Below are 12,331 nucleotides of genomic sequence, written 5' to 3'. Positions count from 1 at the left end.
AAGGAAACCTTATTTTGCATTTTGAATCTTATTCATAGGGCTGAATTTTGCATCTTCAAAAGAAAATGTATTCTTTCCTCAAGCAAGTGTTCACATGCATTGTTGAGTGTCCATTTCCAGGTGATAATTACTGCTACCATTTACATAGTATTAAAATACTTTAAAAAGAAAAATTAAAAAGTTAAACCAAGAATATCATGAACGTTGATTGCAATTTTTAAAATCAAGATGTGTTTTTTACTACTTCTCTTCCTCAAGTCCTTATTAAGCATGCATTAAAAGCAAAGATACATAACATCCCATAAAGAAAAGATTACACAGATGTGCACGGATTTTGTATGTGGATAAGAATTTCAACCGTTATCACTCTTTCAAAACTAATATTCCATAGGACACTTTTTTGAGGGTCATTAATACACACCTGGTCAAATAATACTGGCAGGTACTACACACTCTTGTTCTCTCTTGCCAATTCACGTTACACCAAAACCAAACCAAACCCACTGCTGTCAAGTCGATTCTGACTCATAGTGACCCTATACGACAGAGTAGAACTGCCCCATAGAGTTTCCAAGGAGTGCCTAGTGGATTCGAACTGCTGACCTCTTGGTTAGCAGCTGAAGCACTTAACCACTATGCTACCAGAGTTTCCTCACACTGCACATTAAGGATGAGAGGCTCAGAGAAATCCTACAGTAAAGACACCTGTTGGTTTTCATTGTTTAATCCAGTGTAACCTAAAGTTAAGTGATCATGGAGTGCATTTATCTTCCCCGAGAAACTTCTTAAAAGTGTGACAAATAAAAATATCAGTATATGAACCACTGGCTTTCATTAATGATTATATTTCTTTAACACTATGAGATTTTATTCACTTTTGAAGGTACACTTTCTACTTCCAAACAAAAATTTTATTTGGAATATCTATAACAATGGAGCACACTATTAAGAAGTTTTGTGCTGATGAAGTTCGTATTGTATAACAAACAAAAATACTATGTCTACAAAGTAAAGTAAAAACAAACTAAAGTATTATAATGACATGTGCAAAGGCCTGGAGATAGAAAATCAAAAGGCGAGAACATGCTCAGCATTTCTCAAGTTGAAAGAACTGAAGAAAAAATTCAAGCCTTGAGTTTCAATACTGAAGAATTCTGTGGGGAAAATAGTAAGTGACACAGGAAGCATCAAAAGAAGATGGAAGGAATACGAAGTCACTATACCAAAAAGAATTGGTCAACATTCAACCATTTCAGGAGGTAAAACATGATCAGGAACCAATGGTACCGAAGGAAGAAGTATAAACTGCACTGAAGGCATTGGCAAAAACAAGGCTCTGGGAATTGATGGAATACCAGTTGAGATGTTTCAACAGATGCAGAGCTAGAAGTGCTCACTAGTCTATGCCAACAAATTTGGAAGACAGCTACCTGGTCAATTGACTGGAAGAGATCTATATTTATGCCTATTCCCAATAAGGGTAACCCAACTGAATGCAGAAATTAACAAAAAAACATTAATATCACATGGAAGCAAAATTTTGCTGAAGATCATTCAAAAGCAGTTGCAGCAGTACATCAACAGGGAACTGCCAGAAATTCAGGCCGAATTCAGAAGAGGACATGGAACCAGGGATATCATTGCTGATATCAGATGGATCCTGGCTGAAAGCAGAGAATACCAGAAAGATATTTACCTGTGTTTTATTAACTAAGCAAAGGCATTAAACTGTGTGGATCATAGCTATTATGGATGACATTGCGAAGAATGGGAATGCCAGAACTCTTAATTGTGCTCATGAGGAATCTGAACATAATCAAGAGGCAGTTGTTCAAACAGAATGAGGGAATACTGCAGGGTTTAAAGTCAGGAAAGGTGTGCATCATGGATGTATCATTTCACCATATCTATTCAATCTGTGTGCTGAGCAAAGAATTTGAGAAGCTGGACTATACCAAGTAGAACGGGGCATCAGGATTGGAGGAAAACTCATTAACAACCTGCATTACGCAGATGACACAACCTTGCTTGCTGAAAATGAAGACAATTTGAAGCACTTATTGATGAAGATCAAAGACCACAGTCTTCAGTATGGATTACACCTCAACATGAAGAAAACAAAAAACCTCACAACTGGACCAATAAGCAACACGACAATAAATGGAGAAAAGACTGAGGTTGTCAAGGATTTCATTTTACTTGGACCTGCAATCATTATCCATGGAAGCAGTAGTCAAGAAATCAAAAGACACATTGCATCGGGAAAATCTGCTGCAAAAGACCTCTTTATAATGTTGAAAAGCAAAGATGTCACCTTGAGGACTAAGGTTAACCTGACCCAAGTCATGTTGTTTTCAATTGCCTCATATGCTTGTGAAAGATGGGCGATAAATAAGAAAGACGGAACAACTTACGCCCATTAATTGTGATGTTGGCAAAGAATATTGAATATACCATGGACGGCCAATAGAGTGAACAAATCTGTCCTGGAAGAAGTAAAACCAGAATGTTCCTTAGAAGCAAGGATGGTGAGACCACATCTCACAGACTTTGGACATGCTATCAGGAGGCATCAGTCCCTCGAGAAGGACATCATCCTTGGTAAAGCAGAGGGTCATCGAAAAAGAGGAAGACTCTCACCGAGATAGATTGACACAGTGGCTGCAACAATGGGTTCAAGCATAGCAACAATTGTGAGGATGGTGCAGGACTAGGCAGTGTCTTGCTCTGCTGTGCATGAGGTCGCTATGAGTCGGAACCTACTAGACAGCACCTTACAACAACAACAGCATTACATAATTAGCCAAAATTTTTTTTTTTGGTATCTATTACATGAAAATGTGAGTTGTAGTAAAACAGCTGCATATATATGTTTAGAGAGGACATATATATTTTCTTGTGTATCTCCAAAGATTATTTTGGATAACCTGTAAATCAATCACTAAAGTTCAGTGGGGTTGAAATCCTAATCCTTACTCCTTCCTTTCAGAATTATGAAATCAAACTAAGAAGTTTCTCGGATTATCTAGGTTGGATTAGAAAAGGAATAAGAAAACTTGGGGGAACAAAATCAAACAAGGTGGCGGGAAATAGAATGGTTGGGTCTTTGAAATAAATTTCATTTTATTTTCCTCTAGTTTTGACTTGTGGGAAGATGTTGCTTGGTTAAGGCAATAAAGCTGATTCTGAGACTAATATAAAAGCCCTAACCAAAGACATTCAGGTGGGGCCAGAAATTGCTTTTCCACATTTAGGATCATAACAAAGTTATGATGAAGCATGTGCTCATTTCTTGTGTATGACTGTATTCTTTTATGGACCGAAACATACCTTTTACTCATTTTTCCCTTAAATATTTTTTCTCCAAATGGGAGTTTAGCGACTCTGAGTCTTTCTAGTTTCTTGCCATAAAAAAGAAAACAGTGTTTTTAGTTGCATCAGTCCTATCCTTCTATTACATTAGAAAAAGAAAGTACTGTTCCTGAGGTGATGAATATTGTGTTTTTCAATTTTCCACCGGGGTTTCCTGGAACATTTCAAATCATAAGGACACTTTCCACAGGCGAATTAGCATCTAAGGGAATGTCCACACCATCTGCCATCCGAACCATTCTGGTCAGCCTGAGCAACCCAAGACACGCATTTAACTTAGCACAAGAGCAACGGGTCTGCCTTTTTGTTTATAGCAGGCAGCAATGATAGTACAGTGCCATTGCGTGACAATAAGGTGCAAAGGAACACAATTTTATCTCCAATTAGATAAAGTCACTCTTGAAACTAGGGCCCTTCCAGAGCAATTTTTTTTTTAAGTTGTACATAAAATTGTGTTTTTTTTTAATCCATTTTACTAAAATAAGTATATAGAATATGGCCCTTGTCCTATCAAATGCATAAAGGTCTCCTTGAGTGTTTTTTCAACAGCATTTAAAAGTAGAGTTATTAGTTCACAGAAGTAAAAAAACACTTAATGCACAAATAGCGTTTAAAGGCGTCTGCCATTTCCCTGTATTTCATATTTCAATAAATAAAATGTTTGTCACATCTGCAGAACATGTGGCTGAGGACCTGAGCCCTTTAGAGCCTTGGTGGGTGAAGAGATGAGTGACTACTCTCTGGGGAACAAGGCCTGGGTGCAAGGATGTTGTATTCAGAATTGTAAATCCAAGCTTCAGGCGAAAACAGAGCGTTATAGTCACTGATGGGTGCTTGATGTATCTTCAACAGTGACACAATCAGGAGGCAAGAACCAACAGAAGATGTTCAAGGAATAGGCCTTCAGGTGTCCTTCCCCCCCACTCCGACCCTTAGACATTTAGAAATAATACTGACTCCTTTTTGGAATGTTTAAGAACCAAGTTTTCTTTGTGAACACTTCAGAAGAGAGTTGGAATACCTCAAGAGGAAGATTTTGGATTTTATGCTAATAAAGTTTTTAAAATAATCAAAACTCAAAGAAACTGAAACCTGTTTTATTCTGAGCAGCTATTCTATATGCATATAGGGAGACCATTCAGATACCAGAGAAAAAGCAAATGCCTTGAAGTTTGCTGGTTACAATAACTCTTAGAAAGAGAAGAGGAGTGAGAAGAATGTAAAACCAACCACTGGCTACTCTTAACATGATGGATTGAGCCCTGCCTTTCCTTTTGACTGAGATCAACTGGTACTAGGTCACAAGGTGGTCTCTGGCCCTCCACCCACCTTCAGCCATGCCTTCTGAAATTGAAATTTAATAAGCCTGGTTTAAAACAAGCCAGAAAAGATTAACAACTTTGGGTGCAAGGAAAGCAGCAGGATGGATTCATTTTCGTCAGGAATTTCTACGCAGTGGATGTTTGGCTCCGTGGGTAAGCAAACCTTAAAATCAAAGTACCAAAAACCAAACCTGTTGCTGTCCAGTCGATTCTGACTCATAGTGACCCTACAGGACAGAGTAGAACTGCCCATAGGGTCTCCAAGGAGCGGCTGGTGGATTTGAACTGCTGACCTTTTGGTTAGTAACCTAACGCTTTACCACCGCACCACCAGGGTTCCAGAATCAAAGCAGGATGTCTGTTATTAATGTTTCTAATTGGCAAAAAGCACGACACCACAGTCCAAGTTACCATTATAATTTGCCACGATTTTCGTAATCGCCTATCCCCCAGTATGATCCATTCGCTATATCACATCTAGGGTGATGTTTTCACTCTTTCGTTACTTGTGGTACATGTAGTGACCACCTTTTCAGCCTCTGGGGTCTATTGGGAAGCTGTTCTCAAACTGACGGTGCACACTGCCACAAGCTGGGGGTCTTTTTGACTGTTTGAAACCCAAGAAATGGATGTGTGCTATAAATGACTGTTTCTACAGGGTGTCGTACAAGGTGACGCTCAATCAATACGTTTCAGGTAAAACATGGATTTCAAAAACAAATTAAGTGGTACACATATGTACCTCGGGACTCTGGGGGTAGAATTGTGGGTGGGGAGCAAGAAAAAAATCCATACTACCTACCAAATATTCAGACACATGCAATGCTTCAGCATGCTTCCATTAGCTAAAACACATGGAATCAACAAAAAAAGTCAAAGCAGAAAATAACTGGGTATTGAAAGGGTTAAAAATGTAAATCAGTTCATGCTACTTCCCTATTTAGAAGTCTTTAAGGGATTCCTACCACACTTGGATTATGCCCAAACTCTACAACCTGCGTTACGTGGAGGTCCATGATCTAGCCCTACCTACTTCCCTTAACCACTATGTTTCCCCTAAACTGGCCTTCTCATTCTTCCTTGAAATCTATAAGTTCATTCTTTACTTTAGGACTTTTCATTAACTATCCCCTTTCAGGGATATCTCCTAAAGTGAATGATGTTTAACTGCAACTCGTAAAATGGATAGAAGTAGTCAGGTAAAAGAAACATGGAGAATGGAGAAGGGGAGAGTTCTAGGCACAGGGAACAACATGAGTGAAAGACTAAAAACAAGAAAGAAAAAAATATATTAGGAACCAAAGGTGGAAGAAATTAGTGAGAATGGAGATTAGGCAGAAACCTGATGTTAACCAATTTTGAGGCCATGTTTCAGTTAGAATTTTATTCTAATATAAATAAAACTAGAAAATATTCTTTAAGCAGGGATTTAACTTGACTAGGAGTCCCTGGGTGGGGCAAATGGTGAAGTGCTCAGCTGTGAACTGAAAGGTTGGCTATTCTAACTCACCCAAAGATTCCTCATAAGAAAGGCCTGGCAGTCTTCTTCTGAAAGGTCACATCATTGAAAACTCTGTGGAACTCAGCTCTACTCTGCAACACATGGGGTCAGCATGAGCCTATAGATTAGACTTGTTCTTGGCAAGATGACTTTCCTTTACAAACACATTCCATAAAATCATACCCCTCTTAAAACCCTTTAGACTAGGGTCCAGGTTGGGTAGAGATCTGGAAGTTTGGTATGTGCATGTGATGAAGAGAAATACCAGGTAAAACTAAACCTCAATCTTTCTGGAGGTTGCTACCAGATAATTTGATGATTGGATGGGGTGATCAGTTCAGTTTTGAACATATTGTTTTTGAGGAATCTCCAAGATGTTCAAATTAACGTATCTAATTCACACTTAGAGGTTGACAAGATGTGTTTGAACTTGAAATAAAATATTGTGGAGTTATTCTGTAAGCCTTAAAAAGAAATAAAATTGCTCAGGGATAGTATATCACAAGAGAAGGCCAGATATTTTAAGACCAAGTCCTGAGGAAACTGGCATTTAAAGAGCACACAGAGGGACATGGACTGCAAAAGAGGGCCAAGGAAGAGTGGGCAACAAGGCAGGAAGGATCTGAGGAATGATCACGAAAATCCATAGAAAAGAAAATCTCAATAAGACGGAGAATCAACAGCACTGCATATCTGTTGGAGGCTATTTAGGAGGATCACTAAAAACTGTGTTTTGGTTGAAAGACTTATTGGTTATCTTTTACAATGGCAAGAGAAATAACATTTGGGTGACAAGAATAGAAAGGAAACTTGGTGGGCTGAGGAGTGACCTGGAGGTGAGGAATGCATACAGCAAGCATAGAATATAGAAAAAAATAATCTATAATAGTTGAGTAAGGTTGAGTTTGGTGGCTGTAAGTTTATAGTAGAAAAGATTTACTAGGTGGTGTCATTTTCTTTAGGAGCACTAGGAAGTCCAGGTGAAAGAATGGATGAGAGGAATAGGCCAGTTAACTGTGACAGAAAGCCCACCAAGCCAGGGAGTTAGCATATTGGTAAGAGACTAGATTTTAATGATGACAATGCTGCTGATGGGGAAGAAGTAAAGTGAATTTAAGAGGAACCAGGAGGAATGAGACAAGCAAAGGCCTAGATGTCCTAGGGTGAGCAAAGAACTGACAGAAAATGGAGAAGTGAGATGGACAGACAAGATGTTGTGAAAGAGAGATACGAAAAAATTTAGTTTTTCTGAATTTTAGGTGAATGTACACCTATGAGAGTAGTTGTTGAGGGTAGAGTAGAGAAGATCAGTGGTTTCGAAGACAGGACTGAGAATCACAAAGTCGGATTGGTCAGTCATTCAAGTGAATGTGAAGGCCATTGGAAGCCTCTACAGAAGAATGGGACCGCAGTTCCTGATAGATGGGTAGTCAAGTGGGCAAGAGATGTCAGACACAGAGATTGAGGGATTATTGATGAGTGTCATAAACTTCAAAGTAGCTATGATCATTAGACTTTATGAATTATATGTCTCTGTCTTTCCTGTCAGTTTGTACATTTTATGAAGGCAGAAGTAACTTCAGCCTTCAGCTCTGAATGTCTAACGCCAGCGCTGTATCAGGAACCTAATAGGCAGGTCTCAACTTTGAATGGATGAATTGTTGGATGAGTGAAGGAATAAATAACTGAATCGTCAATTTATTAATTTAAAATTATTATACCAATGTGATCACATATTGTCAACCTAAATATTTGCCTCTCGGACTCTTGTTTTTCCATGCTCTTGTTACTGAGTAAACCTGCTTCTGAATGATACATTTTTAAAGACACTGTGATAATTCAGTCTATTAATTTTGGGAACCTCACCTTAAAATAATGTTGTACACCTCTGCTTAATCTATTATGTGTTCATTTAGAGTTTGAGACTCACAGAGAAATTTTATGTCTAAGGTTTTGGGAAAGGGTCGGGTGTGCTGTGATTGCTCACAGTAGTCACTGTTGCAGGAGGTATCACTCGATGAGCTTTTAATATAAATAAGATTTATATTAGCAGGAAGATACACAATATTCCAGCTAGTATTAGTATTATAGAAAAAAGTTCAAAGATAAAAATGTGCATAAAATAAATAGAAAATACAGAGAGAAGTCTGAATTGAGACGAGGGAGCATTTTATCGGGAAGTAATAATAGTAATTAAGGCTAACCTAAAATGGTCATTTCCAGGTCAATAATTTCACTATCACTTGAGCTATGATGGAATGGTTATTCCCATATTAGAGATGAGAGGCAGACAGAAGTATTGCATTCATGATTAAGCGATCTTAATTTGTCCTTATTATAGATTGAATTGTGTTCCCCCAAAATATGTGTTGAAATCCTAACCCCTGTATCTGTTTGGGATACCCTGTGGTGTAGTGGTTAAGAGCTACGGCTGCTACCCAACAGCTCAGCAGTTTAACCCACCAGGTGCTCCTTGGAAACCCTATGAGGCAGTTCTACTCTGTCCTACAGGGTTGCTATGAGTCGGGATCGACTCAATGGCAACAAGTTTGATTTGGTTTGGTTTAGTTTAGTTTTCCGAAGAACAAATACATCTGTCTTGGAAAAAGTACAGACAGAATACTCCTCAGAAGCAAGAATGTTGAGATTTCATCTCATGTACTTTGAACATGTTATCAGGAGAGACCAGTCCATGGAGAAGGATATTATGGTTGGTAAAGCAGGGCACCAGCAAAAAAGAGGAAGACCCTCAACAAGATGGTTTGACACAGGGGCTGTAACAGTATTGATCAAACATAACAATGCTTGTGAGGATGGCACAACACCGTACAGTGTTGCTATGAGTCAGAACTGACTGGACGGCACCTAACAACAAAAACATTACAGATACACAACCAAGAATAGAAAAAAGTGCTATTTTTACATATCTTGTTTCTCTCCTTTCATTTTCTTATCAATTTTGTGAATAATCAGCACAACTAAATTACAGCTGAAATCCAAACATTCTACTGAATGCAGGACTTAGAACCACGACTAAACCAGTAGTCTTATATTCCATCAGTTTAGTAAACATTCTTTGTATCTTTGTCATGAGCCACGTGCTGGAGAATCAAAGCCAAATAAAACTCTCTTTGGCCTCGAACTGTCCACAATCTATCTGTGTAAGCAGCCAAAGATAAAAATGTATAGTTAGCTCGCTACCTGTCCCATGACGAAAGTTCTGTGGCAGAGCCAGGAGAAAGCGATGGTCTGTCTATACTTGCCTTGCCATGCCCCTGCTTAGAAACTCTGCCTATAAATCCAGATTTATGACTGGTTCTCTTTTTTAAAAGATTCTTACTAGGTTCACCAACTGTCAGCTCCAAAGGCCTCTCTCATTATACTCCACAAATTATTATTTTTTTAGATGAAAATGTACCCATTAAATTATCTTTCAATAAAGTAAATTAGAGAGAGGTGTCATGTAGCTGCAAAATTATTATGGTTATTTACACAGAAATCAATCTCACAAAATCCGAGAGTGCAAAATGACTCCAGAGCCTGTAAGAAAAGCGTGCCACTTTTACCAAGAGTCAGATGGTTGACAGTTCAGACCATACAACCTCAGCTAAGGTATATTTAACCCCTCGAGTAAAGGTCAGTTTTGTGTGCTGAACTCCAATTTCTTTCGTTTTATGCATGATTAAATGGTAATTAAGTTTTAATGAAAAGTGTTAGGCTGATTATAATTAACATAATTGTACTAGTCAGTACATGTCCTCACGTTCTACATGCTGTGCAGAGCTGGCAAGACAATGGAACTTTAATAGGGTTTGACTATCTTGTGGGCATCACCAATCAATTTCTCTAGTAGAGAAAAATGTCTCTTAGCTCCAAGTGAAGGTAAACACACATACAGGGAAGTGGGTGATATACACCTTACTGTATAAAGCCACTGAGCACACACAGGCTCACAAAATTGAGGAGAAGTAATTACTCTTTCTATACTCTCAGTAAATAGTCGTTTTAGTTCCAATATTATTCTAATGCAGCAAAAAATAAAGATCTTTTTTTTAATGAAACAAAGAAATTGACTAGATAATAGATTAAATTATGCTCATTTAAAAAATAAGTATTAACCTTTACAAAATGAAAATATTCTGCCATTTTCAACTGACATCAACATTTTAAGTAATGAAGTACAAAATAAATATATGAAAAATTATAAAACTTAAAAGGTCAACAAAGATTCAAGCCTTTTATAACCACTACATACTGTGTTCTTTACTAGACCAAATGCAGGCTGTAACATTCACTATTTCTGAAAGGCCATTTACTCTTCACTATTTATCAGTACTAGACAGAGAGGTGAAAGAATCTTTATTATTAAAACTAGCATTTAAATATTCAGTAATAAAGACTGTCATGGATTGAATTGTGTCCCCCCAAAATATGTGTCAATTTGGCTAGGCCATGATTCCCACTATTGTGTGATTGTCTACCATTTTGTCATCTGATGTGATTTTCCTATGTGTTGTAAATCCTACCTCTACGATGTTAATGAGGTGGGATTAGCAGCAGTTATGTTAACGAGGCAGGACTCAATCTACAAGATTAGATTGTGTCTTAAACCAATCTCTTTTGAGGTATAAAAGAGAGAAATGAGCAGAGAGACATGGGGACCTCATACCACCAAGAAACAAAAGCCAGGAGAATAGCAGGTCCTTTGGATCCAGAGTCCCTGTGAGGAGAAGCTCCTAGACTGGGGAAGATTGATGACAAGGACCTTCCCCAAACCTGACAGAGGGAGAAAGCCTTCGCCTGGAACTGGCACCCTGAATGCGGACTTCTAGCCTCCTAGACTGTAAGAGAATAAATTTCTCTTTGTTAAAGTCACTCACTTGTGGCACTTCTGTTATAGCAGCAGTAGATAACCAAGACAAAGACCTTACTATTAAAATGTTTTAATAAAGCTAAATTCAGTTACAAGACACATCGTTTAACATATACAACATGTGGTCCTTGTCACATAACCATAAAATCACAACTGGGAAACTTCAACATATTCAATCAGCTAACATTTGTTCAATCCAAAACACTCATCAAGTCGATTCTGACTCATAGCCACCCTATAGGACAGGGTAGAACTGCCTCTTAGGGTTTCCAAGGAATGACTGGAGAATTCAAACTGCTAACCATTTGGTTAGCACCCAAACCCTTAACCACTACACTGCCAGGGTTTCCAAACCCTTGTTAGCCACTGATCATATAACATGTTCTAGAAATACAAAGATATTCTGCCCTCAAATAGCTTAGTATATTGTATATAAAATACCAGCACACAGTAGAATAAGCATACAGGAGCACTTGGACTGAGTTTGAGGGTCGTCAGTGACAATATGATTGTTCTGCTAAAGAAGTCTTAAAAGATAGTGTGGATGCACTGCAGTTCATTAACAAACAAAACTTCGAGGCCAAGGCCAGTATGTAATGCGGACATACACCAAGTAGGTGCGAGGGAATACCGAGGAAGGCGTACTGCTAGAGCGTAAGTTACATAGGTTTTCTCAGAGTAGAGAATGGTGATTGAGAATGGTGCTGGAAATGGACGGTAGGGTAGGTTTACACAGAGGTCTTTACACCCTTTATTCTTTTGGCAATGGGGAGAGTCAGAAAATTCTTCATCAGAGATGAAAATACAGTACAGAATTCTGACCTGTAGAAAGGTATGATCTGAGTTGCCTCATACAAGACCCATCCTGGTCCCTCTGGTCAGGCAAGTACAGGAAAAAAGAAGCCAGTTAATGAGCTAACAAAATACTCTAGTCAAACTTGAGTTGATTTTGACTACCGTGGTATGGGGGCAAGCTGCAAGAACGGGTTGGATTTTAGATCTATTTTGAATATGGAGCCTAATGGATTTGCTGTTAGATTGTCTGTGTGGCATGTGATAAACAGAAGTGTAAAAACTGTTTTCAAAGTTTTTGGCCAGAGCAACTAGCAGAATGGAGTTGACTGAGACAGGGAAGACATCAAACAAACAAACAAATTTTGGGAAAGGGAAGTAAATTCCCAAAAACCAAACCCACTGCCGTCGAGTTGATTCTGACTCATATAGGGTCGCTATGAGTCGGAATCGACCCAATGGCACTGGGAA

General features: G+C 38.4%; 1 protein-coding gene across 1 annotated transcript in view; it reads right to left on the bottom strand.

Annotated features, from left to right (window-relative positions):
• The window catches only part of CSMD1 (CUB and Sushi multiple domains 1), a 1,768,974-nt gene that overhangs the window by 301,805 nt on the left and 1,454,838 nt on the right, over nt 1–12,331 (bottom strand). The window lies entirely within an intron of this gene.

The sequence above is a fragment of the Loxodonta africana genome, chromosome 12 (genome assembly GCF_030014295.1).
Source record: "Loxodonta africana isolate mLoxAfr1 chromosome 12, mLoxAfr1.hap2, whole genome shotgun sequence".
Taxonomy (NCBI): Eukaryota; Metazoa; Chordata; class Mammalia; order Proboscidea; family Elephantidae; genus Loxodonta; species Loxodonta africana.
Note: the sequence above shows the minus strand (reverse complement) of the source record. Positions and strands in the feature narration are given on the sequence as shown.